Source organism: Pan troglodytes, chromosome 12 (genome assembly GCF_028858775.2).
Source record: "Pan troglodytes isolate AG18354 chromosome 12, NHGRI_mPanTro3-v2.0_pri, whole genome shotgun sequence".
Classification (NCBI taxonomy): Eukaryota; Metazoa; Chordata; class Mammalia; order Primates; family Hominidae; genus Pan; species Pan troglodytes.
Window position 1 is genome coordinate 107,279,524 of NC_072410.2, and position 27,864 is coordinate 107,307,387.

The 27,864-nt window shown below is 42.6% G+C and overlaps 1 long non-coding RNA gene across 1 annotated transcript; it reads right to left on the reverse strand.

Moving 5' to 3' along the window:
• Positions 1–15,989: 15,989 nt before the first annotated feature.
• On the reverse strand, positions 15,990–27,771 carry LOC107972746 (uncharacterized). Its single transcript, XR_001715296.4, has 4 exons — positions 27,687–27,771; positions 25,580–25,752; positions 24,655–24,788; positions 15,990–16,375 (listed from the first exon to the last, which is right to left on the reverse strand). It is a non-coding gene; the product is annotated as an uncharacterized LOC107972746 (long non-coding RNA).
• Positions 27,772–27,864: the final 93 nt, after the last annotated feature.

Below are 27,864 nucleotides of genomic sequence, written 5' to 3' on the forward strand. Positions count from 1 at the left end.
AGGTGGAGGCTGCAGTGAGCTATGATGGTGTCACTGTACTCCAGCCTGGGTGGCAGAGCAAGACCCTGTCTCAAGGAAGAGATAAAGTATGAAAAAATTAAAGATGCAAATTAAGAGAAAAGATTTCTGTGAAAAGAATGCGTTTCAGGGAACTACTCTGAGAACTTTTGATCTGAGAGTTTGGGAAGCGTAAGGACTGCTCTGAGAAGCCGTCCCTAGGAGGACCTGAGGTGGCAGGGCAGAAAAAGAGACAGAGAGAAGGAGAGAGAAGCCTGCTGCAGGAGTTAACTGTGGGGGAATCGTGTGACATTTTTTCCCCAAGGGATAAATAGATCTGTGGAGAGTGGACTGGAAATTTTCTTCAAAGGGAATGTGCCCAAGGGACTTCCTGGAGGAGCTAAATGATTCAGCACACAGACCCCCCAAAGAACGCAGTGGCATCCTTACCTTCCAAACTGGAGAAGAGATATCCTTTGTCTCATGGGAGTTGCATGTGGAGGATGCCAGCAAGGAGAATCTCCAAGATACCACAAAAAGTTCCCTCTAAGAGAAACAATCAGCCTTGAGCATGTCTAAGCCAGAGAGCACCAGAATCAGATCACCATAAACCCAGCCAGATAAAGTGTGTACCCACCCCCCACGCCATCCCCTGGACTTTATCCTTCCCAGGAGTCAGAAACAACAGCTAATGAGAGAGGCGAGTGCAGAAAAGAGACTGACCCCATCCTCCATCCCACTGCAGGCTTCTGGCGTGGAATAGGCCAAGCAGGAAGAGGAGGAAGCCATGATGTTGGTTGAAGTTGTGAATTTCAATCACGATCCTGGACATGATAGTTTACAGAAACGAGGGTATAATTAGATGAAAGTAACCAGACAACTCTTCATTGTCTCAGAGTGACCAGAAAAGCTCTGGAAGATGCCAGAGACTTCATCTAGGTCAGGGGAAGAAATAACCCATAGAGATGATTTCAAGGTAACAGATCATGTTTTCTGTTTGTGCCTTATCAAGTTCAGCTCACTTAATATACTGCTTTAATAATTATAGATATTTGTATGTATGTGTTGCTGTGCCCTCAGTAATGCAAATTGGGATATGTGAATTGGGGTATGTGATTGGCTCCTCTCCTTGGCAGGTAGAATAACACCAGGCAGAGAAACAGCAGCCAGGCCCTTCACCAAACCAAAAGATAGAGGATGGGTGCCTTTCAGTCCGGTATTTTGCTGGTCTAGTCTCCCCAAGAATAGGTTGATTTAATGGTTGCCTACTAACTGGGAGATTCCTAGAAACCCTGGCCTGGTCCCAGAAACCAGGACAGACACCACCAGGTGGCACCAAACTGTAGCCAAACTGAGAAGAGATTGGACTGGACCCTAAAAACTCCCAGCGTAGGCTTTTGTTCATCTGTCTCCATTTATACAAATGGACGTGAGACATTTAAGGCGGGTGATGGAAGTCTTCAACAACTGGATTGTGGTGCTGGTTGCACAGCTCTGTGAATCATTGAATTGTACGTTAGTGAATTTTATGGTATTTAAATTATACCTTAATAAAGCTGTTTAAAAAATTATAATTAAAAAACACATATGGCTGAGCGTGGTGTTTCATGCCTGTAATCCCAGCACTTTGGGAGACCGAGGTGGGTGGATTACCTGAGGTCAGGAGTTCAAGACCAGCCTGGCCAACATGGTGAAACCCTGTCTCTACTAAAAATACAAAAAATTAGCCGTGCTTGGTGGCGGGCGCCTGTAATCCCAGCTACTTGGGAGGCTGAGGCAGGAGAATCACTTGAACCCAGGAGGCGGAGGTTGAAGTGAGCCGAGATCATGCCACTGCACTCCAGCCTAGGTGACAGAGCAAGACTCTGTCTCAAACACACACACACACACACACACACCTCAGCCTGGGCTTGCCCCCAATATATATTTTTTAACCTCAGAATAACCCCACATTTTCTGTAATTGGGTTGTTTGGGCCGCACTAATCATGTGATACGGAAGTTTTACTATGTTATCCATGGGCCCAGGATATTATGCTATGTATTTTCAAGTAAGCTATATTATAATTATATCCCACTGTAGAGCAAATGGTTTTGCAACTACTAAGGCAGACCTGAAAAAAAATGCCTTCAGGTATCTGGGAAAGTGTAGAGAGGATGGGTCCTGGGAAGGCCTCTGTAGATGGACCACCCAAAAGCCATACACAGTTCCTAGGTTAGCTCATTTGTGCTGCTATAGCAAAATACCTGAGAATGGCTAACTTATAAGGAACAGAAATTATTTCTGCCAGTTCTGGAGGTTGGGAAGTCCAAGATTAAGGTGCCAATAAGTTTATAGTCTGGTGAGGGTTTGGTTTCTGCTTTTAAGGTGGTGCCTTGAACACCATGTCCTCCAGCAGGGAGGAGCTCTATGTCCTTACATGGCAGGAGGTACAAGGGCAAGAGACCAAATGCTCCATGAAACTTCTTTTACAAGGGCTTCAATCCCATTCATGAGAGCAGAACCTTCATGGGCCAATCACTTCTTAAAGGCCCCCCTCTTAAAATTACATTGGCAATGTGAAGTTTGGAGGGAACATTCAAACAATAGCAGTCCCCTTTCCCATTGCCTTTCTTTATTATAGAAATCTGAAAAAGGCTGGACGTAGTGGCTTATGCCTTTAATTCCACCACTTTCGGAGGCCAAGGTGGGAGTATGACTTAAGCCCAAGAGTTTGAGACCATCCTGGGCAACATAGAGTCCCTTTCTCTAACAAAACTTTAAAAAAGTAACCAAGCATGGTGGCACGCACCTGCAGTCCACCTATTTGGGAAGCTGGCTGGGGAAGGATCTTTTTTTTTTTTTTTTTTTTTTTTTTGAGATGGAGTCTCACTCTGTCATCCAGGCTAGAGTACAGCAGCGTGATCTCGGCTCACTGCAAGCTCCGCCTCCTGGGTTCACGCCATTCTCCTGCCTCAGCCTCCTGAGTAGCTGGGACTACAGGCGTCCGCCACCATGCCGGGCTAATTTTTTTGTATTTTTAGTAGAGACGGGATTTCATCGTGTTAGCCAGGATGGTCTTGATCTCCTGACGTCATGATGAAGGATCATTTTTGAGCCCAAGAGTTTGAGGATGCAGTGAGCCGTGATCACACCACTGCACTCTAGTCTGGGTGACACAGCCAGACTCTTCTCAAAAAAAAAAAAAAAAAAAAAAAAAGGAAACTTGGAAGAAGAAGAAAACAATCACCTTTCCAGATTCCTTTGTAGAGAGACAGCCCAGAGACTCAGCTCTGCCTGGAGAGATATAACTAGCAGTGCCAGGTTGGGACTTCCAGGAATGCTTTTCAAAAGGGAAAGATCTGACTGGCATGCACCATTTTTCCTTTGGAACACTGATATGATGCCTGGAAAGTCAGCACACTAAGATAAAAGCCACACACTAAGACTACTGAAGCAGAAATAAAAGGCTGGATCCTTAATGTTGGTAAGCCCAGGTCTGTCTACCTCTAGACCTCTCTTGCAGCTTGAGAATGTCCCAGTTAAGCCACTTTAAAATTTCTTTTTTCTGCAGCCCAACACTTTGCTAAGAGGTACAGAAAAGAAAGGAAATAAAACACACACCATTATGGATATTGTGTAACGTATCTTTCAGGAAAATTTTTTGAATGTTTCATAATACAGCAATAATCAATCTATTCTGGCTACAAGGCGGAGGAGACATTTGGCCTGAGTTGTGAGGAAAACATCCAAAATTATCCCTGAATATATGGCCATTTCCTCACAATGAAAATAAAGGTGAAATGTGACATATACAGTAGAGGATGTGACTCTGAACCCAGCCTGGGGAACACAAGTCAAATTAGGTTGTTTAGTTTGTCCTTTCATTGACATCCACCCTCCTCCTCAGTTCCTATTCCCAGGTCCTTCTGGAACAAGATAAAGCCAGCTGCTTAGTTTCTGAGGCTCTCACCACCAAGAAGGAGGAAGCAGCTAGAGAGAGAATTTGTTTTAATCTAAAAGAAGTTGAGTAGAAAATACAATATCATCATCCATAAACCCCCTCCCTCACAAAGTCCTTCCTCACAATATAGAATACAAACCCACCCATCATTTCACACAAATAACAGTAACCTTCCCCCTCCATAAATGCTGTCCGTGTAGGTTGCCCCAGATCTACCTGTTAGGAGGAAAAAAATGACTCAGGAGTACTTGCACTGGATCTTGAATCTTGCTATGGTCAGTCTTTCCATTAACAAACTCTCTCCCCTTCAACACAGCTCTTAGTTGGTAAGGCTCCTGAATCCACCCTCCATAGGCTGGTCCTCCATGTCCAGCCTCCTGCTTACTTCCAGCCTTATTACCTGCCACTCTCCTCCACAAATTTTACTTTCTAGCATATCAAACTGTGTAGAAATCCTTGCATATGCCACATTGCCTGTCACCACTGTAGTTTTTAAAATGCTGTTCCCTCTCCCTAGAATGGCTTTCCCTTTTTAGTTTTGGCTATCTGTTGCTGTGAACAACTACACCAAAACTTAGAGGCATACTACAACAGCCAATATATTTGCTTATAATTTAGGGGGTCAGGAATTTGGGCAGGGCTTAGCTGGCTGGTTCTTCTTTTCCATGTGGCATTCCCTGAGGTCACTCACTAGGTCACATTCAGCTGGTGTCTTGGCTGGGCTGGGAGGTCAAAGAAGACTTTACTCCCATGTGTGGTCGCCCATTACTCCTCTACATGATATTGCTCTGTCCACGTGGCCAGCTTGGACTTTCTCACAGCGGGATTAGTATTAGGGAAGACAGACTTCCTACATAGTACTACAAAGATGTGTCTCAAAAGTAGAAAGCAAAAGCTTCATATCTCTTAAGGCAGCCTTGGAAGTAATACAGTGTCACTTCTATTACATTCTGTCAGCCAACACAAGTCACAGGACCAGCCTATGACTCATGGGGAGGAGAAACAGACTCTAACATTCAATGCAGTAAATTGCAAAGAGTTTGCAGCCATTTATAATATACCATCTTCTGTAATGTAGTAGGTGCATTTACAATATAACAAACTATAATAACACCTATCTTCTTGGCAAACTCCTAATTATCATTCAGATTCAACTAAGCTAGCAACTTGCAGCAAATCCTGCTTCCCCAATGTTTATTTCTCTTTTTCCTTAAACTTCTGACTTAGTTGGACATATGGCTGCTCAGAATACTCTATTTGCCAGCCTTCCTGGTAGCTATATATGGCCATATACCCATGTTCTGACCAGTGGTATATAAACAGAGGTGTCAAATGTGACTTCTGGGAAATGTCCATAATGGAGGTGTTGTGTTCCTCCTTATTTCTTCCTTCCTGTTGGATGGAATGAGGATGTGATGGCTGGGGTTTGAGCAGCCATTTTGGACCACTAAATGAGAGCCATATACTGAGAATAGCAGAACAATAAGAGAAAAATAGCTTGAGTCTCTGACACCTTTGGAGAACCATACCAGCCAAAAATTGTGACTCTAGATTTCTTAAATGAGAGAGAAATAAACATCTATCTTCTTTCTTTGCAGGAAGGGGAGATGAGGGCACTCTGTCTCACGCAGCCAAACCTAATCCTAATTTATATGCTCTCATTAGTTATCTATTGCTACGAAACCAGTTGCCCCAAAATCTAGTAACTTAAAACAATAAACATTTATTATTACTCCCAGCTTTTGTGGAACAGGAATTCAGAAACAGCTTGGCTAGGCAGGTTCCACTTGGAGTCACTCTTACAGTAGTAGCCAAGCTGCTAGCTGGGATTGCAGTCATCCCCAGGCTTCGCTAGGGCGGAAAGATCAGTTTTTAAAGCTTGGTCACTCCCTTGTCTGTGCTGGCAGTGAGTGGGAGGCCTCTGCTTTTCTCCACATAGATCTCTCCCTGGGCCACTTCAGTGTTCTCATGATATTGCAGCTGGGAACCCCTCACCCTTCCCCACTAAAGCAAGCCATCCTAGAGAACAAAGCAGAATGAATATTATCTTTTATGGCATAGCCATCAAAGTCACACTATCCCTTCTGTGATATCTTAGTGGCCACACAGGCCTATTCAGCATGGAAGAGAACTAATACACACAAAGGTGTGAATTCCAGTAGACAAGGATCTTTTGTGGGGCAGGCAGCCCAAAGGCTGGCTACCATATCCCTGCTTCCCTAACAGACCCCCTTATGTGTTCATGTGGCAGGTGGTGATCCCTCAGTCTCAGGAAAAAGTATGTTCATATCACATTCTCTGGGGTAAATTATGTTGCTTCTAGACTCGCCATTGTCATTAAATTTGTTGGCTTAGCTTTCTGTGTTTTTCACAATTTATCAGACTCACAGAGCAGTTTGAAGATAGGGAGGCTCACATTTAAATCCTTTTCCCCCCCTATATTTCCTATAACTTCTGAGTTGAGCAACAATCATTGAATTTTATGCTTTTGTCAAAATAAGTTGTCAGAAACTGGTCCAGATCTATTAGAATGCAACATCATTCTCGCTGACCTGGCATTCACCTTATGGTGCAGGGACCAGAGGGGGCCTGGCAAACAGACATAAATCCAGAGATCTATAATTCCGTATCCCCTGAAGAAGTGGTCATAAAGTCCATCACTCCAGACACATAGGGAGAGGGAGACAAAGGGCAACCCGGATGAGTTTCAGAAGGACTGTAAAACAGAAAAAGAGATCTCACTAACTGCGTCACTCTCCGCATATGCAAGCCAGGCAGGGACACAATTTATGGTAGGCTGCCGACTGGCCGGCAGGCACGAACGTCCCTGTCTCCCACGCCCACCATCTTGAGTGTTCGTCAGCCTCTGTGAGTGATGCTGTCAGCCCTAGAGGAAATGGTGCCACATTTGGAGTCTGAACTTATGGGTGTCTAACAACAGAATGTACATCAGACACATGTTTCAAATCCAGCAGCCAAGAATCTGCCAGGATCCCCAAATTCCATCACCTGTGACAGAGCCATTTTGCACCTGCACACAGAGCTCAGGCTCGCTTTCTCAGCCTCCCGCCCAGGTTCCTTGCTTCGCTGCACCTCCTTCCTGTCTGTGAAATTGATCTCAGGTTTTCTTGTTAACAAGGTCTGTGATTTTTTTTTTTTAGTAGACTGAAACAAAACCACTTGCTATATGAAAAAGAGGGGTAGGTAATAAAAAAGATGGTCAAGAATGTTCAAAATGCCTGGAGAAAACAATTCTGAATATAAGAATTTATACTGCCTGTTTCCTATGATTCAATAATAAAAATAGGAATTTATAAAGGCTGCTTCCACTGTAGCTCTGAATGGTGGTGGTCCAGTTACTATGGCTGCATAACAAATTACCCCAATATGTTTTTGACTTAAAACATGTGTTTGCTTTGCTTACAGATTTTAAGGGTGAGGAACCTGGGCACAGCAGGGATGGCTTATTTCTGTTCCACAATACTCACCTTGTCCATGGGCTGGAATCGTGACAAAGTTGTCACTCTCATGACTCAGTTAATGCTCATCCTAGCTGGGATGAGACCCAGCTGGGACTGTTGGCCAGCTGCAGCCTGGGCTTTTTCACAACACTGTGGCTTTATTCCAAAGGTGAGTATCCCAAGGGCCATGTGGCCTTCATTGACCAAGCTTCAGAAGTCAAGTGGTGTCATTTCCTTCTCATTTTATTCATTAAGATAATTACAAGGTTGCTCAGATTCAAGGGGAGGGATCATAGATGCCACCACTTGAAGGAGGAGCGTCAACATTACATTTTTTTTCTTTTTGAGACAGGGTCTTGCTCTGTCTCCCAGGCTGGAGTGCAGTGGCACAATCATGATTCACTGCAGTTGCAATTTCCTAGGCTCAAGCCATCCTCCCGCCTCAGCCTCCCAAATAGCTGGGACTACAGGTGTGCACCACCGTACCTGGCTAATTTTTTAGTATTTTTTTAGAGACAAAGTCTCACTATGTTGCCCAGGCTGGTCTCGAACTCCTGAGTTAAGCAATTCCTCCACCTTGGCCTTGGAAAGTGCTGGGATTACAGGTGTGAGCCATAGTGCTCGGACTCAACATTACATTTTAAGAAAACATGGGACAAGGTATAAATTGGTGTGGTGATGTGTTAGAGTTTTCCAGAGAAACGGAAGCAATAGGATGTGTGTGTATATAGAGAGAGATTTATTTTAAGAAATTGCCTCACATGATTATAAAAGGCTAGCAAGTCCAAAATCTATAGGGTGGGCTGGCAGGCCGGAGACCCAGGAAGAGTTGATGTTGCCGTTGAAGCCTGAAGACCATCTGCTAGAGAATTCCCTCTTGTTGGGGGAGGTCAGCCTTTTGTTCTATCAAGGCCTTTAACCGAATGAGGCCTACCCACATTATGGAGGGCAATCCACTTTACTCAAAGGCCAACTATTTATTCATTTGGTTACTTATTTATTTATTGAGACAGGGTCTTATTCTGTCACCCAGGCTGGAGTACAGTGGCCTGATCATGGCTCACTGCAGCCTTGACCTCCTGAACTCAAGTGATCCCACCTCAGCCTCCCAAGTATCTGGGACTACAGGCACATGTTACTACACCCAGCTAATGTTTGTATTTTTTATAGAGATGGGGATCTCACCATATTGCCCAGACTGGTCTCAAATGCCTGGGCTCAAGCCATCGTCCTACCTCCCCTTGGTCTCCCAAAGTGCTGGGATTACAGGTGTGAGCCACCAATTTAAATGTAAATCTCATCCAAAAACATCCTCACAGAAATATCCAGAATATGTTTGTTTTTTGGGGTTTTTTTTTTGAGATGGAGTTTTCTCCATTGCTCAGGCTGGAGTGCAGTGGCGTGATCTCAGCTCACTGCAACCTCCGCCTCCAGGGTTCAAGCGATTCTCCCACCTCAGCCTCCTGAGTAGCTAGGATTACAGGCGCCTGCCACCATGTCTGGCTAATTTTTGTATTTTTAGTAGAGACAGGCTTTTACCATGTTGGCCAGGCTGGTGTCCAACTCCTGACCTCAAGTGATTTGCCTGCCTCAGCCACCTAAAGTTCTGGGATTACAGGTATGAGCCTCTGTGCCCAGACCCAGAATATGTTTGACCAAATATCTGGGCACCATAGCCCACATATATTCATACGTAATATTAAACATCACACATGCATGCCTTGTCAACTTGGCACCCATACGCATCTCTTTAACCCATGCTTAATCTCCAAATAAACACAATAACAAGGTCATAATTCCACCTAAGATGATACAACTGTCCTGTGTACACTGGAAAATACACTAGCTCCTTCCCCAGGAGAGGATGTAAAAACTCTTGGATGATGTTTATTCTCCTTGACATTCTATTTTTATGTCAATATTTAGATATAAAATTAACAATACTTAGGTACTATAATATAAAATGAGTGTATCTTATGTTACATGAGGAGATAAGAGGGAAGAAAACAAAGATATTTGCAGCCAGGCACAGTGGCTCACGTCTGTAATCCCAGCACCTTGGGAGGCTAAGGCAGATGGATCGCTTGAGCCCAGGAGTTCAAAACCAGCTTGGGTAACATAGTGAGACCCTGTCTCTACCAAATAAATACATAAATAAAGACATTTGCCATATATGTATGTACATACGTATAGCAAAACAGATGTATATACACACATATATATATACAAACATACACATATATACACACATTTACACATATATACACACATATACATATATATACATACATATATACATTATAAACACACAAATATATTCATAACAAAATAAGGAAGAAATACTCATGGCAATTACAGTCCTTGTTTCTATAACTAGTTATGTGGTCATATCTGGTATTTATAACTACTGTACCTTCTTCCACTATCTGTTCTGTATTCCATTTGCCCTAAGCAAGCACCACAGCTGGTCATGAGACCTGATTTGGTGACCCAGACTGACTTTTATTCTGAAGGGTCTGGACCATTTGTCTTGCCTGGAATGGGCTGTTGTAGTTTTCCATTGACTTTAATCATGGGGCATGGTAACAGTAAGAATGCCCTAAGGAATTTCCTGTATTCCAGATATACTCTTCCTTACCTCTCTTGTGGAAAAGCAGTTCAGTTTCCAGTTGGTGATCAGGATCAATCACCCCAGCCAGCACAGTCATTCTTTTCCTGTTGACTCAGAGGCATGCAAATCCCAGAGTGACCAGGTGGCAATCTTAACTTCCAGTTCGATGGAATCATTGTTGTGTCTCCTGGTGGAGACATTCCTGCCTTTGGAGCTAAGACCTCTATCTAGGTCAGAAGAGTGTAAAGTCACAGGAACTGGAAGTAAAAATTTTGCTAGTGGCTCACTAGATGTAATAGTGAGTGGCACCATTCACATCTCTGCCCCTTGATTCCTGGACCTGGGAATCTTGGCTATGGGAGAAATGGTATCATATATTGGATACTGATTCAGAGCATATGGCCATCTTTGGAAAATGCAATCTGCTACAAGTGGATATATTGAATCTCCTGATTTGGAAGCTACTTCTGCCCTGGGAAGAAATGGAAACATACTGAGGCCTGAGAGTGAACAAGGCACTATGTTCTTTCCATGAAGCATCTCTAAGAGCTTCACAAAGATCCTTCATTTGCTATTCACCTAACAAAACTGATGAAGTGCCTCCTATGTGCCAAAGCCTATGATAGTGCTGGGGATATGAGTAAGACAAATATGAATAAGACACACTTCTTTGCTTTCAAGATAATCTAAGTTTTTCAACCGAGATAAATGTAAACACATAATTTACACAAGGCAGAAATGCAATGGTAGAGATATATTCAGAGTATCATGGGAACTCAGAGTAGACAGCTAAGCCAGTCTGGAAGGGTCAGAGAAGGGATTTTGGAGAAGATAATATCTCAGATGAATATTAAAAGGTGGATTGAATTTAATTAGATGAAGAGGGGCTTATGGGGGAAGAAAGGAGGGGAAGCTTTTCAGGTAGAGGGGACAGCATGGAGACTTACACAGTGGCAAGAAACAGGATGGTGTACCCTGATGTATTAATCATCCAATGCTGCATTACAACCACACCAGAACTTAGTGGCTTAAAACAAAAATATTGATTATCTTACATTGTTTCTGTGGGTCAGAAATCCAGGAATGACTTATTACGATGGTTTTGGCTTAGAATCTCTCATGAGGCTGCAGTCAAGATGTCAACCAGGGCTGAAGGATCCACTTGTGAGCAGGCTCCCTCATGCGCCTGGTGAGTTAGTGCTGGCTGACAGAAGACCTCAGTTTTTCAGCACCTGGACCTCTCCATAGGGTTCTTGAGTGTCGTCACTCATGGCAGGTGTCTACCCCCAGCAACTGATTCAAGAGAGAGGTTGCTGTAACCTCTGAAGTCTCACACCATCATTTCCACACTATCCTGCTGGTTACACAGGCCAGCCCTGTTCAATGTGGAAGGCACTGCATAAGTGCATGGACACTAGAAGGCTGGGGAATGGGGCAGGGATGTCATTTTGAAGATTGGTTACCATACATAGAAATAAAAAATATTCCTCCATTCCTCACATGTCAAGTTCAAAATTGAAAAGTAGACAGAAATAATGCTAAAGAGTTTGGACCTGAGCTGTATCGGGGGAAATGTTTGCTGATCAAGGTTTACTCTGGGAGGTCAGTGGGCCTCAGCCTTCAGTGTGCACCAGAATCACCTGGAGCTTGTTAAAACAGGATGTAGGAACCTCCTCCTTAGACTTTCTGATTCAGAGGTCTGGGGCTAGACCCATCATTTGCAGTTCTCACAGGTTCCCAGGCAACTTGTGAGTACCATCCTAATACTCCTGGTCCAGGGACCACGATTTGAGAACCACTGTGGTGGGTGGGACAGATATTAAGCAAGACAGTGAGATGATCGTATTTCCATTTTATAAAACTCTTCCTGGTGATTGTGTGAAGAACATATCTGTGTAGGCACAATTACAAGGCTATTATTGCAGCAGTATATATAAGATGTAATTGAAACTTGAATGAGGACAAAGAAAGTGTGTCAGGCAGGAGAGGACAGGTAAGAGAAATATCATTAACATGCCAGGATTTGATGACTTGTTGAATTTAATGGGGGTAGAGGGGGAGAGTGAAGGGAGAGTAATGAGAGGAAGAAAGGCGTTAGTGCAATGCGCAGGTTTCAGTATGGATAACTGGGTGAGTGATATTAGCATCAGCTGGGAAAAATAGATTACAGGAGGCGCAGCTGGTTGGTAGGCATGGGTCTGTTGAGTTCTGTGTGAATATCATGGCCAGCAAGTAGTCTGCTATGTGAGACTGAAACCTGGAGGAGGTACCTCGGATTGAGATAGAGATTTGAGAAACCTCAACAAATAGGTAGTGACCCTGGGAATTGATGAGCTCACCCAGAAAAGAGAAGAGCAGGGAGTGAGGACTGAGTCGTGGAGCTGCTTCTCACCCTTTGCTGTGCATGAACATCACCTGGGGATTCTGTTAAAATGCAGATATGGACTCAGCAGGTCTGGGACGGGCCTGAGATACATCCCTAACAAGCTCCTCGTGATGCCAAAGCCACTGGTCTGAGCAGCACTGTTGTAGTAACAAGGTGTAGAGAACCCAAGCACTAGGGGGCAGTGTGGTGCAGAGAACAGGGAGAAGGCCCTAGAGGATGCAAGTAAAGTCAGAACTATAAGGACAATTCGAAGAGTCTGTTATTACAGAAACCAAGAGTATAGACATTCTGGAAATCTATGGGATGATTAGCATTATATGCTGGACACGTTAGTGGAGTAATTAGAACCCAGGTTATAGTAGGTTAAGGGCTAAATGAGAAGAGACTACTAGTGAGCATAGACTCCTGTTGTAAGAAGTTTGGATGAGGTGAAAATAAACTAGATGGAAATGCAGGATGGATGTGGGGGTCAAGGGATGGCTTCATTTTTTTATATTTTATTTTTGAGACAGTCTTGCTCTGTTGCCCAGGCTGGAGTACAGTGGCACAATCTTAGATGACTGCAGTCTTTACCTCCTGGGTACAAGTGAGCGTCCTACCTCAGCCTCACATGTAGCTGGAATCACAGGTACGTGCCACCACACCCAGCTAATGTTTTTGTATTTTTTTGTAGAGACAGGGCTTTGCCATGTTGCCTAGGCTGGTCTTGAACTCCTGGGCTCAACAATCCACCTGCCTTGGACTTCAAAAGTGCTGGGATTACAGGCATGAGGCATCATGCCTGGCCAGTTTTTTTAATCATGAGAGAAACTTGAGTGTGTTCACAGGCTGAGGGGACATCGCTAGTAAAGAGGGAATCTGCACAAGGATGCCCAAGATTAAGCCCAGCTTCAGAGAAGAAAGAAGGAATTACGATGGGTGAAGGGAATGGTTTCAATCAGGAGAAAGAGAGAAACTTTCTCCCTTAGCTGTGGGTACTAGCACAAAAGAACTGGAAGACTACAGTGACAGCGGTGTCCACAGGGATATCTCAGTTTGTGTCTCCCAGTCCAAAATTCAGCCCTAGAGAGACAGGGACTTCCCTTTCAGTCAGTGTGCAAGGGCAGTCAGGCCCTTGGAACTGGCTTAAATTAATTATGTCCACTTAAAGTCTTAAGCTCTATACATTTGGAATGGAAAACTTTATTTCTTACGATTGCTTGCAACCTTCAGGCTGGGAAGTGGAGCCTCTGGCTGAGATCAAAGCCTGCACTTTAGGCTGGGTACGGTGGCTCATGCCTGTACTCTCAGCACTTTGGGAGGCCAAGGCACGTGGATTGCATGAGCCCACGAATTTGCTCAGCATGGGCAACATGGTGAGACCCTGTCTCCACCAACAAAACAAAACAAAACAAAACAAAAAAAACAAAAATTAGCTGGGTGTGCTGGTGTGTGCCTGTAGTTCCAGCTACTCAGGAGAACCACTTGAGCTCAGGAGGTCGAGGCTGCAGTGAGCCATGATGGTGCCACTGCGCTCCAGCCTGGGTGACACAGTGAGACCCTGTCTCAAAAAAAAAAAAAAAAAAGCTGGAACTTTGAGGGAGGAAGGGTAGACAGGAGTTTTATGCTAAATGGGTTGGCTGAACATACATATTTAACAGGTTATAGGAGTTAGGAATATTAATGAAAGGGGGTCACACATGAGTGTGATAAGCAAACATATATGTTACATACATCCCATGTTGACTTTGCAGTGGAGATGTATCATTAAAATGCAGTAATATTAGACTCCATATGTCAAAAGGAAGTGTAGGACGTGAAGGTGCTTTGTGCACAGTCTGTGTAAACTGGCCAGAACCCTTCCATGGTGGATGGTCATTCCTTCAATGGAAGGGGTGCTTTGGTCAGCTGTCATGTCAAAATCTTGAAAAGGGAGGAGAGTCTGGCTGAGACACCAAGCAACTGGTTGAAGTTGATGTCAGTGGAGAAGTTTTCTGTTCTTTGCTTTCCAGGGCTGTTTTCTGTTTAACTCTCAAGTAGTGGTTAGTGAGGAAGGGGACATACTGAGGCATGACCAACCTCCCATCTTGTCTCAGCCAGGAAACAGTTTTGTTTTGTTTTGCTTTTGAGATGGAGTCTCGCTCTGTCACCCAGGCTGGAGTGCAGTGTCGTGCTCTCAGCTCACTGCAACCTCCACCTCCTGGGTTCAAGCAGTTCTCCCTGCCTCAGCCTCCCTAGTAGCTGGGATTACAGGCGCCTGCCACCACGCCCAGCTAATTTTTGTATATTTAGTAGAGATGGGGTTTCACCATGTTGGCCAGGCTCGTCTTGAACTCCTGACCTCAGGTGATCCACCTGCCTCGGCCTCCCAAAGTGCTGGGGTTACAGGCATGAGCCACCGTGCCTGGCCAGGAAAGTTTTTAAAGATTTTCTGGGGTCTCCTTGGCCGAGGGAGATCTGTTCAGTCCACTGGGGAAGAGGGGGCTTGGGAATTTATTTTTATTCCTTGATTCTTATCTACAGTAAAGTTTGAGGAACACTAGTTTAATAAATTATAAATGTGCTGCTGAAAAGTTTCCACCAAAAAAGTGATCTGGGCAAAGCACATTTGCTATACGTTCAAGCATGTTAATGGTGAGGCATAAACAATGGTACTAACATCCAAAGGGAAACACATTTTTAGGAGGAGGATGACATGTCTTCAGGGCAGCTTCCTGGACTGCCCTCTGTGAGGGCTTTAAGGAGGCTGGGGCTGCTGCTGGGGGGATGTGGGGAGTACCCCGTGCTACCTCCTCCTCCAAGGCCCCACACAGGGGCCTGGCCTTCCTTCCTTCACAGTAGCTCAGGAATCCAAAACGGAGGAAACTGAAGCTGCCAGGCCTTCTTAAAGCCTGGGCTAAAAAGTAATAGCTTTCACTCACGGGCCCAGTCCAGATTCAAGGGGAGGAGACATAAGCTCCACGTGTTTACCCACCAAAAGTGACTATCTCCCTGTGACGGTTGATACTGAGTGTCAACTTGATTGGATTGAAGGATGCAAAATATTAATCCTGGGTGTGTCTGTGAGGGTGTTGCCAAAGGAGATTAATATTTGAGTCAGTGGGCCGGGGAAGGCAGACCCACCCTTAATCTGGTGGGCACCATCTAATCTGCTGCCAGCGAATATGAAGCAGGTGGAAAAATGTGAAAAGAAGGGATTGGCTCAGCCTCCCAGCCTGCATCTTTCTCCCATGCTGGATGCTTCCTGTTCTCGAACATCGGACTCCAAGTTCTTCAGTTTTGAGACTCGGATTGGCTCTCCTTGCTCCTCAAGCTTGCAGATGGCCTATCGTGGGACCTTGTGATTGTGTCAGTTAATAAACTCCTTTATATATCTATACTATTCTGTCCCTCTAGAGAACCCTGACTAATACATCCCCCCCCACCTCATAGAAAGATTGGAATACTTTTTCTCAGCCTAAACTCCCTTTCTTTTTACTGACTGCAAACTGATGAAATTCTATACCTGCTCCCTCTACACCCTACTCCACCCCCAATTTTTATATGTGACATCTGATATCAAACCAGCTTCATTTTGCTCATGGACAGCAAACCAATCATTGGGACTGTGGGTTTTGCAAAAAAGAAAAGATTTTATTTTGTGAGATTGCTTACCAGGCTGCTGAGCAAGGAGAAGGAGAACAAATCGCAAATCCACCTCCCTGAAAACAGGGCTTAGGGGTAATTAGCGGGATAGAAAGCAGGATGGTGTGAAGTATGGGTAAAGGTGATTGGCAGGTGGGAAAGGTGAGGTAATCAGGGTTTCTGCACAAGCGTAATTGAGCTACATGGCTCTTCATAGGATGCATGTTCAGAAAATGGTTGAATTAGCATGAAAGGAGGGTGCAGGTTTTGGCCCTTTGACATCAAAAGGTCATGCTTTACGCACCCATGCAGGCTCAGTTGAAGGGTTGATGGTCTCAACTGGCTTGAACTCAACAAGAACTGCCTGCTAGCTCCTGCAAAACAACATTAAGCACTTATTATTATGGTGACCCACTGTCAGAGCTGTTATCTATAAGGAGGCTAGTGGAAGTTTAGTTGTGCATTGTTTGGCTACTATGACTTGCTAGTGGGAATTTTAAGATTAACTGGATGTAAGCAATTAAAAGCAAGCAAGGCAGGTTAAATTAGGCAGGCTTAATCAGGTTAGCCCTCGGTTTCCCATCTTGCTTAATACATGCTAAAGTAAACAGAATATGAGCTATGTCTTAACCATTTGTTTGGAAGAAATTTTCAGCAGCATATTTATATTTCATTGTTTACACCAGTGCTCTTCAAATGCAAGTAGCTTAGAATTACTCCAGGGAGGCCGGGCGTGGTGGCTCACAGCTATAATCCCAGTGCTTTGGGAGGCTGACACAGGTGGATCACTTGAGGCCAGGAGTTTGAGACCAGCCTGGCCAACATGGCAAAACCCCGTCTCTGCTAAAAAATATGAAAAAAATTAGCTGGGTGTGGTGGCACATGCCGGTAGTTCCAGCTACTCAGGAGGCTGAGGCAGGAGGATTGCTTTGACCTGGGAGGTGGAGGGTGCAGCGAGCCAAGATCGCGCCACTGCACTCCAGCCCCGGCAACAAGCGAGACTCTCTCTTTAAAAAAAAAAAACAGAAAAAGAATTACTCCAGGGAGTTCTTTCCCCAATGCATATTTCAAGGTCTAGCACTCAGGAATTTTGGTCTCCCCTGTCCGAGGTGGAGCCCAGGAGTGGGCATTTAAACAAATTCCCTAGGTGGGTGATTCTAATGCAGGTGGGTTTCCTTGGATGACACATGTGGAAAGCTTAGTTTAGAATATTATTGTTTTAAGCTTCACCAACATGGTCATTTGGATTTCATGGCTTTATTCTTAGATGTCATTTTATTTCCTACTTCTTGATCTGTTAAAGAGATGAATGTTAAAGTGGTAAGGACAGATTTTAATCAGTAATATACTATTGCAATAGGGAAGAATGTCCAGCATGAACTAAACTCAACTTGGGAGGTGGTGGGGGGACTGCTGGAGCTTGAGCAGAGTCAGAGAAGTGAAAATTAGGAAGATTGGTCAGTGTAAATGCCCATTAAGTCAGCTGCAATTAATCAATTAATTAAAGTTAGGGTTGTATTCTCCCAGAGACTAGAGACAGTCATTCTTTATGATTACATTTCAAAGGAATGGCTTTCACTGCTGAATTGTTGGAGAAAGGTGTACATCTCAAAGGGACAGAGGAAGGATTCACAATTGTAAATAGTGCATTGAGTAAAATTTAGTAAATGCTCTAAGAAAGGGTGGTCAGGGGCCTATGGTCAGGTGTTGGCTGGAACAAACAGTAAATTCTTTTAGAAGCCTTGTGCTTTCTCAGGCCCTTTAAGGATAGCTAGGGTCACTTACGGTGGTTGTGGCTCTGAGCTGTTGGTAACTGTTAGTGTTTGCTTAAGTCTTTAAATGGGGAGAGGAAGAGAGTGGACGAAATTGTTTACACTAAGAGTTTGTTGTTTTCATAGGGCAAGGTTGAGGCCTGGCAGATAAGAGGGCTCAGAGGAGCCTGGCTAGATTTTGGTTGAGAACCACGCTTTAGTTTATGTCCCCCAAACCATTCCTAATGGTTTCCCATTAGGAAACCAAGATATGAATAGATTAAATAATTCCTGCAAGGCTATAGAACTAGTCAGTAACAGAACTATTATTCAAAACAAGGTCTCTCTAACATTAGAGTCTATCCCAGAGGTAGGAGAAGGAGCTGGAAGATTGTAGAAGTCAAGATCTGTGAGAAGTGGAAGAAATGACCTTCTATAAATGTGCCCTGACTGCAAAACTATTGTTTCATCTGTTAGGTTCAATGTAAATTCTAGAGCAATTTTTAGCATAGGGATACATTCGACTTTAACATGCTATTTTCTTACTTGGTGACTTCAGTTTGGTAAAGATTTTTGCCTACAATCTTTCTTTTAAATGCTTTCAATCTTTCTTTTAGTTCATCCTTTCAGGACTTAATTAGGTTCCAAAGTTTCTTTTAAAAATCATTTATCTCATATCTGTATCAGAATATAACAATTTAAACTTAAAAACTTTAAAAGTTTAACATTAGGTATACATTTTTTATCTAAAGAGAAGCCTAAAATGATAAGGACTTCAATAGGAAACAGTTTGCATGAAATTCCATGGAAGAGCTAAAACCACTAACATTGAGAGACATTTAATAATTCTTCCTCAAACGGTTTTTAATCCTTGGTGTTTAATTCAGTTTTTCCACATAGCTGAAGGTGTCTGACCCTGATGCTTTAATAACTTCTACATTTTGAGTTGGTACTTTGCCCTATCAAAATACATATTAATTACTTGTCAGTTTCATTGAATTTTTGTACTTTTGGTTAATATTTCCATTGTGGTTTTCTATTAGAGGAAACTCAAAGATAAACTGAAGAACTTAACCAAAATCCACTACAATGGTAGAAAAAAAATTATGGCTCATGAATGGTCCGTTCATTGAGAGAAATTTTTTTCGAGCTTACATTATTTTGCTGGAAAAAATAAGTGATTTTTAAAAGTTACAATCTCCCTTTTAAGCAAAAAAGGTTAATCTATAATAGCATCAACATAACCATGTATAATTCATGTAGTCAATAAATATTTTCTCAGGGCCTGCATTCAGGCTGGGTTTACAGAGATTAAAAAGCCATTGGCCCTGTCCACAAAGAATTACAGTGTTTTGGTTTTGTAGTTGCCTTTTGAATTTTTGTATTATTGGTGTTATTTGAGACTCCCTAGCCTTGCCGCCTGTGGACATGAATGGTAATGATCGTAATAGCAAATATCATAATTTCACTAGTCTTGTTCCTAGTCGATGACAGAAGACATTCAGTCATTTGTAAAATCCTCTACCAAATATTTCTGGGGAGTCCCAGGATATCTGACACGTGTTGGCACAAAGGTCCATTACTCTGCCGATCATTTCCCTTTGGAGCCGTTGCTGATCTGCTGCCTGGGGTCTGTGCTGTCTGTGAGCTGCATGGCTGTTTGTATCAAAGTAGGGGGGAATGCCTTCCCCCTTTTTGTTTCCCTCTGCTAGGTTCAGAGGGTTTCATTTAGTCAATTTGTCAGAGAAGACATCCTAAAAGACTCCCACAAACAACAAGAGTGCTAGCTAATATAGAAACAAAAACAACTTTTAAAATGAATGAATGAGTTTGTAAGAAAGTAAAAGATATCTGAGTCCTAGCAACAGGTGTGGGAATCCATGGAAGACGGGGGAACTGACGCTTTAGGGATATTTATGGATCCGGATGTCCAGAGCTTTGATTGCAGGGCTGAAAATAGTGGAAGTGGGAAGGGGAGGCTTGGATCGGTGTAATGGGAGTGGATCTCTAGTCACTCTAAATAAAGTTAGCACCCATGAAGAGCTACAGTTTTTTTTTAATCCCATAAAAAAGAGGCAGAGAGCAAATAAATTTGTCTGTTCAGCCTGGAATCTGAGTGCATATAAAAGTCTCCTTTAAGAATTTGTTGCCACAGCCTGACACTCTTGTAAGTTTGGAGCCTGAATTTACACTATTTGTATCATGTGAAACAAACTTTAATTTAAAGTGGACCCAAGTCTACTGAGTGCTTTGCAGACATGAAGGCAAGTCTTTTCAGGGGGAAGGCACCCTCCATCTGAGGCCTCAAAGAATCCTCAGAACTAGAATTCCAGAGCATCTGAGCAAACAATAAGACACACACACACACACACACACACACACACACCATAAAGAAAGAAGCCACCATGGGCAAGAGTCAGCAGAAAAAAATAGATACTCAAGGGGTTCAGGTATTAGAAATACCAGGTAGAGAATATAAATTATGTTTGATGTGTTTCTAAAAGTAGGACTTTAACAGAAAAAGAAAGTAACGAAATGATCAGCAGCCTTGAGTTTTAAAGAAATAACTTCTAGAAATAAAAATATAATAATTAATATTTAAAAACTTGATGGAAAGATTAAGCAGAGAAAGCTTAAAAGTGAATGTGGGCATTGGAATCGAGATTAGAAGAAATTACACTGGATACAAAACAGAAAGACAATGAGGTATAAAGTGTGAGGGGGGCTGAGACGTACAGAGGATACAACGCCCCATCATCTGTCTAAAGTGAATGGTGTACAGGTGACATGTGAATAGGTAAGAACTGAGAATTTTCTTTTTTTCTTTTCTTTTTTTTAGAGCTGTGGCCTTTCTCTGTCAGCCAGGCTGGAGTGTAGTGACACCATCATAGCTCACAGCAGTCTTAACCTCCTGGGCCCAAGCGATCCTGTCATCTCAGCCTCCCCAGTAGCTGGGACTACAGGCATGAGCCACCACGTCTGGCAAATTTCTGGCTAGTTAAAACAATTTTTTAAGAGACAGAGTCTGGCTATGTTGCCCAGGTTAGGACAGAACTTTCCATAAGTGATTAAAACAAATAAAGGGAGTGGGGGAAATTCATATTCTAAACTTCTGAAATTACTCTTTATAAGAAAAGGGGAGGGTGGGGCCAGGTGCGGTGGCTCACGCCTGTAATCCGAGCACTTTGGGAGGCCAAGGCAGGCGGATCACGAGGTCAGGAGATCGAGACCATCCTGGCGAACACAGTGAAACCCTGTCTCTACTAAAAATACAAAAAAATTAGCCGGGTGTGGTGGCGGGCGCCTCTAGTCCCAGCTACTCGGGAGGCTGAGGCAGGAGAATGGCGTTAACCTGGGGGGCGGAGCTTGCAGTGAGCAGAGATCCTGCCACTGCATCCCAGCCTGGGCAACAGAGCGAGACTCTGTCTCAAAAAAAAAAAAGGGGGGAGGTTGGAAGAGAGAAGTGTGTGTATGGGAGGTGTACGCATGGATGCATATGTGAGTGTTGTATTAGCTTAATGATTATTGCATCACCTTATTCCATTGGGAGAAATTTCTCTTTATCTTGGTTTATACTTGTTATTTATTCTGTCTTTCCCTGCCTCAAATTGACAGTTTTCTTAATGTCCTTTATTCTATTTTATGTTTTGGAAGATATATGTTGTAATTCTTTCTATCCCTTGTTTGTGGTTTTTAAAATTGTAAATTTACCTTTTTCCCCCAATATGTTATTATGAAAGTTTTCACATATAGTATAGTTGAAAGAATTTTACCATGAACACCCATGTACCCACCAATGAGATATCATTAGTATTTTACTATACTTGCTTTATCACATCTTTCCATGTATTTATTTATCTTCCATCTATCCATTAACCCATCTTATTTTCTGATGCACTTCTGAGGCACTTCAAATTATATTACAGATAGTTTACCTTTGCTTTTAAACCAAATAAAACTAAAAAGCTATTTTCACTTTTAAGTCAATAATTGATCAATTTACCAATGTATTTTTTTCTTTTTATGAGATGGAGTTTCGCTCTTGTCGCCCAGGCTGGAGTGCAGTGGTTCAATCTCGGCTCACTGCAACCTCCACCTCCCGGGTTCAAGCCATTCTCCTGCCTCAGCCTCCCAAGTAGCTGGGATTACATGCACCCGCCACCACATCTGGCTAATTTTTTGTATTTTTAGTAGAGATGGGGTTTCTCCATGTTGGGCAGGCTGGTCTCGAACTCCTGACCTCAGGTGATCTGCCTGCCTTGGCCTCCCAAAGTGCTGGGATTACAGGCATGAGGCACCATGCCCAGCCTACCAATGTATTTTTACCAATGTATTAGTCCACTTCTTGCACTTACTTGCTGCTGATTTATGCATTTGTTACTGTATGTGCCTCTGGTAGGGCCTATTTCCCAGTTTGATGTTCTGTATAATTTGTGAGTGAGAAAATTGGGGGGAGGAAATGGTCTGTTTGAATTGCATTGCTAATTAGTGTAAATGAGATTTCAGTAAGGGGCTGGACATTGTTTCTTTGCTAAAACCATGCATGAGCTTTATATCTATTTTGGCTGCCAAGATATATTATAAAAGTCTTAGAATATTTATGGAAGGATTGATTGGGATTCTGCAGGCTTTCTAGAGGAAATAAAATTTCTTGAATTGCTCTCAGTGTTATTTTATATTATGATTAAAATTTATATTCTTCATAAAGAGCTAGTGCACCATCCAATCAAATACAAATGTATGACACCTATGACAGGTAGTGTTTAAATGCCCAAATTCAATTTTACTATGCAATTTCAACTTTAAAATAGAAGCAACTTCATATGATGATCTAATCTCTTTTGTCTCTAATATTGAAAAGCATAAAAGGGTTAAATGCTGAATCATTAATGGCTTTTAGCTTAATGGACTTTTTAACTGATAGGAGCTAAAAGGCTGAGCTCCTACTAATGAATCTATGGGCTAATGACAGCTATACATTGATGAGTTAAGAGAAGAAAAATGATTCCCTTTTTTTTTTCTTTGAGACAGAGTCTTGCTCTGTCGGCCAGGCTGGAGTGCAGCGGCACAATCTCGGCTCATTGCAACCTCTGTCTCCCGGGCTCAAGCAATTCTCCTGCCTCAGCCTCCCGAATAGCTGGGATTACAGGGGTGTGCCACCGTGACTGCCTAATTTTTGTATTTTTATTTTTTTTTAGTAGCGATGGGGTTTCACCATGTTGGCCAGGCTGGTCTCGAACTCCTGACCTCAGGTAATCTGCCCGCCTCGGCCTCCCAAAGTGCTGGGATTACAGGAGTGAGCCACCACGCCTGGCCAAAAAATGATTCCTTTATGTGAGATGATGTTAAGTTTTTGTCTAATTCTAAGAAAGAATGTCTGTGGTCATCAGCAAAGTGAATGAGGATTATATTCAGTTCAGTTGAAGTACACTTAATATGCTATAAGGCTAGGAAGAAATAGGAAAATTTTTCTAAATTTATTTCCTTTTCATCAAAGGCTTATATCATCATCAGATCACTACTCTTTAAAGTGGGTAAATCATAGTACCTTCTCTGTTAGACAAAAACTATTTCATTTGTGGCTTTACCATTACCAGCATGTGACCTTGGTTGGGTCACAGTGATTTAGAGCCTCAGTTTACTAAAGTACATCTATATCTACTTCTAGATACCTGGTATAGTGCTTGAAGCAGGGTAGGTACACAAAACATAGTGATGATGATAATGATGATGATGCCTACTTTGAAACTGTCTCAGATTTTATTTATCTTATTTCCTTAAGCAGTTTACAGTTACCATTTGTGTTGGTTATTTGGAAAACATAATTTTTCTTTTCAGAATGATTTATTCATAAAAAAGAAACTAAGAGAGAGAGAAAAGAGGCTGGGTGCAGTGGCTCACACCTGCAATGTCAGCACTTTGGGAGGCTGAGAGGTGCGAGGCTCACTTGAGGCCAGGAGTTCAAGATCAGTCTGGGCAACATAGCAAGACTCTGTCTCTCCAAACATTTAAAAGAAAAAAAAAAGACTTATTCATGATTTCAAATATTTTTGAACCAGAGATGGACTTTCAGCTAAATTAAGGAGTTGATTAGATGATCATAATAGTATTTGTCAACCAAACTCTTATATATAATGTATTTAATTTTCCTTTGACAGGTTGATAATACCCCAGTTCCGCATGTTGGTACTCCTGGTCATCCTTAACTGTTTATTTTCACTTTGAACCATCTGAGTGCTCCATCTATGTTTTTAAATAATCTTTTCCATGACGTTCTCGGTAACATGCGGTAGTTTAAAGAAAAAGCACAGGATCAAGACCTGAGGACCTTGTCTGAATTTTAGCTCTGTTGTAATCTTGGATTTCTCTAAGCTTTAATATTCTTATCTGTGAAATAGAGATAGACTCTGTCTTCTGAGTTTGTCAATTTTAGCAGTGGCTGTGAGGATGGAAAAGCTCAGTAAGCTATGAACGCTCTCAATTATTAACTAATAACACCAATCTGTCAATTCAGAAGCAACATTGCAGAGATCCATACACAACATACAGATTCTAAATTTGGTAAATCTTTAGCTGGGTGTGGTGACACATGCATGTAGTCCCAGCTATTTGGGAGGCTGAGACAAGAGGATCGCTTGCATCCAGGAGGTTGAGGCTACAGTGAGCTGTGTTTGCGCCACTGCACTCCAGCCTGGGTGACACAGCAAGAGCCTGTCTTAAATAAATACGTACATAAATAAATAAGGTAAAATCCTTATTCCAACCCATGTCTGATATTCTATATTTTAAGGTAAAATAAATAATGCAAAATCCACTGGTAGAAACACCAAGAGAGGGGTGGTTTCAATGCCTAGAAACTCAAACTAGTTGAAGCATAAAAGAGAATGAACTAGATCACTTACCTGGGAAGATGGAATCATACAGGTGTCTCTTGTTTCAAGCATGCTTGTATCAGATGAAGTCTCTACCTCTTTCTCTTCTCAGTTTTTTTCAATGTATTGGTTTCATTCTTTCACTATATAGACAGGCTTTCTCTCTGGAATGAATAAGATGGATGCTAATAACCCCAATATTCTTCAAACTCTGTAACCCAAAAAGTCAAGGAGCCTTTTCCTCCATTTCCACTTAAAAAAAAAAAAATCCCAGGGAAGGATTCTCAACCTGATGCTCAAAGTAGCAGGAATGGAGTTCTTTGGGTCAAGGGGGCAGAGTTTGGGGATTGGCGGCCCCACTAGGAATTATCTGACTGAGTGAATGAAGAGCAGCTAGAACAGTCTCCGAAGGAAGCAAAGGGCCTGGGCAGACAAAAATGACCAGTGTCACTACAAGCACGAGGGAGGAAAGGAGAAGAGAATAATGACGAACAGAAGAGTCTTGCTATCCTTGTGAAATGCTCATCACCTCTTCATTAAATTACCCACTCTGCTGTTTAGGATTAGTGTGACAATCATCTCAGTTTGCCCATGACAGCCCTGTTTCATGCTTGTTGTCCTAGCATAACTATTAAAATCATGGCTTTTTCTTTTCAAAAACATCCCATTTTGGATACTTTGCTATATAGTCACTGTAAATAAGACCAAGTAGCAATTTGGCTTCAGCCACTCAATCTGTTTTAAGTCATCCTATTCCTTTGATTCAGTTGAACTCGATCAGTTCTTTGCCTTTTCTTTTCCAACCCGTGTCTGATATTCAACATTTGGAGTTCTTCTTGTGGCATACATATTCTTACCATCTTCTTCCCTTTTATTGGTCATCTCACATTTCTCCCCTTCCAGGAACTCTTCTGGATTTTAACTAGTGGTGCTGAAGGTTTAACAACCCACTTACCTGCTCAGAGCATCTCTGCTAGTAGAATTTTTCTTCCAGGGATTGCTTCAAGTTAAATGTATACTCCCTCTCCAAATAGCATAGATTCATCCTGTGACACTTCGGTTGTTGTTTCTTCAGAGTAGAAGCTCTCTGCCAGGCATGAGTTTATGTTTTCTGTCCTTTTGTACATGCTATGGTAAGTGGGGTATGGATGAGGATGGATAAAACAATTAACATGGTGTGAGGCTGGGCATGGTGGTGCGTGCCTGTAAACCCTGCACTGTGGGAGGCCGAGGCAGATCACTTGAGCCCAGAAGTCCAAGACCCCCCATCTCTACAAAAAATAATAGAGTTAGCCCAGCATGGTGGCATGCACCTGTGGTCCCAGCAACTCAGGAGGCTGAGGTGGGAGGATTGCTTGAGCCCAGGAAGTAGAGATTTCAGTTAGCTCTCTTTGTGCCACTGCACTCTGGCCTCAGTGAAAGAGTGAGACCCTGTTTCAAAAACAAAAACAAACCAACAAAAATAGTGTGATGATGGTAAAATAAATAAATTCTTCATGGTGTATTTGCAGTGGTCCCCTTTGCGCACCAGCTAAGAAGGAAGCATCCTTTGCCAGTTTGACCAGCTATCTCCTGGCCGTGGTTGTACAGATTGAGTGAAAGTGGTGAAGAGAGTGATGAAACAGAAAGCAACCCCAATATCTATCTGAGAAAGGATGAGACAGAGGAATAAAGAGCCAAGGAAACTTGGTGTGGAGAAATAGGTGGGGTTGTACTGAGGTACTGGAGGACTCCAGTAACCAGCCCTCACACCGCATTCCATGTGCATGGTGTTCCTACCTCTTCATGTTCTACCGCATGCAATGTGGGCGGGGCTCCCTGGAGGTATACAGTTTGTCAGCCTTGTGAGGTAGGGAGAAGACACGTCTGGTGTTCACAATGAGGGTTTTGATTGAAAGGCACAGCTGCTATGCAGAGAAATACTATGGGGAGACAATGTGTAAAAGATTTTCTGGGAAGTCTGTCATTTATTCAACAAATAATATATATTTTGTCCTCTGCTCTATGCCAGGCACTGTTATAAATTCTGGGGATATAGCAGGGATGGATATAGCATTTGCATGCATATACATAGAGCACCTGGCATGGCTTATCTTTTAGTGAATGGAGACAGATAATAAGCAAATATACTGTATAACCATTTAAGTGATGACAAGTGTAATGGAAAAAATAATAGAGCAGCTCTGGAAAGCTGGAGTTGGAGAACGGTCATTGCAAATTTAAAAATGAGCAGTCAAGGTAGGCTTCAGAGAGAGACGACATTTGAGCAAAAACTTGAAGGAGATAAGGGAGGAACCAGGTAAACATCTGGTAGAAAGCCTTCCAAGTGGAGGGGACAGGCTTTGCAGAACTCCTGAAGTTGATGTGTGTCTGGTGTGTTCAGAAATAGAGCCAGTGTGGCTGAAGGTAGTAGGGGGAGCAGGAAATGAGGTGTGAGATTTAGGGGAGCAGGCAGATGACGTAGGGCTTTGAGGTCATTAAACTTTGAGAGAAATGGGAGCTGGTTAGAGGCTTCCCAGCAGAGGCTTTTAATTGCATCACTGCCTAATGCATCTTGATGGATATCATGAATATAATTATCTCAAGGGATATTCAGTATTTGTGTTTCTTTTGATGTGAAACAGTGTAATACCTTGTACAGTATATATTCATTCATGTTACAGTAGGCTCTGCTTATAACTGTCCACAAAGAGGTATTTGTTGAATGAATGAATGAATGAATGAACAAATGGGGTTGACCTTTTCGCTCCCTCCATGCGGGTTCTCAACCTATTATTTCAACTTTATTGCCCCTACACCCTTTCTCAACTTGGGTTCTATTCACCCGTCTTGTTGAGTACTAATTAGGAAAAAAAAAAAAAAAAAAAAAAAGGCAGGCTAGTGGGAGCAGGGAAAAACAAAGAGATAAGGCAAATTAGCTATACGTCTGTCTTTCTTCATGGTCCAAAACATATAAACAAAAGGAAGAAACAAATAAGCCATAGGTCTACTTTTCTTTATGGCCCAGGACATATGGCCCTTCTACCCAGATAACGTACTTAACTCACAAACTTCCTGCTTACCTTCAAATTCCTCAATTTCTGAAACACTTCAGCTGACAAAAAAAAAAAAAAAAAAAAAAAAAAAAAGAAAGAAAGAAAGAAAAAAAAGCAAGTTAACTCCCTGCTACCTGGTGTTATCAATCACTCCAAGTTCCAGTCTATAAAATTCTCAACAAGCCTTTGTTTCCTAGCAATGAGC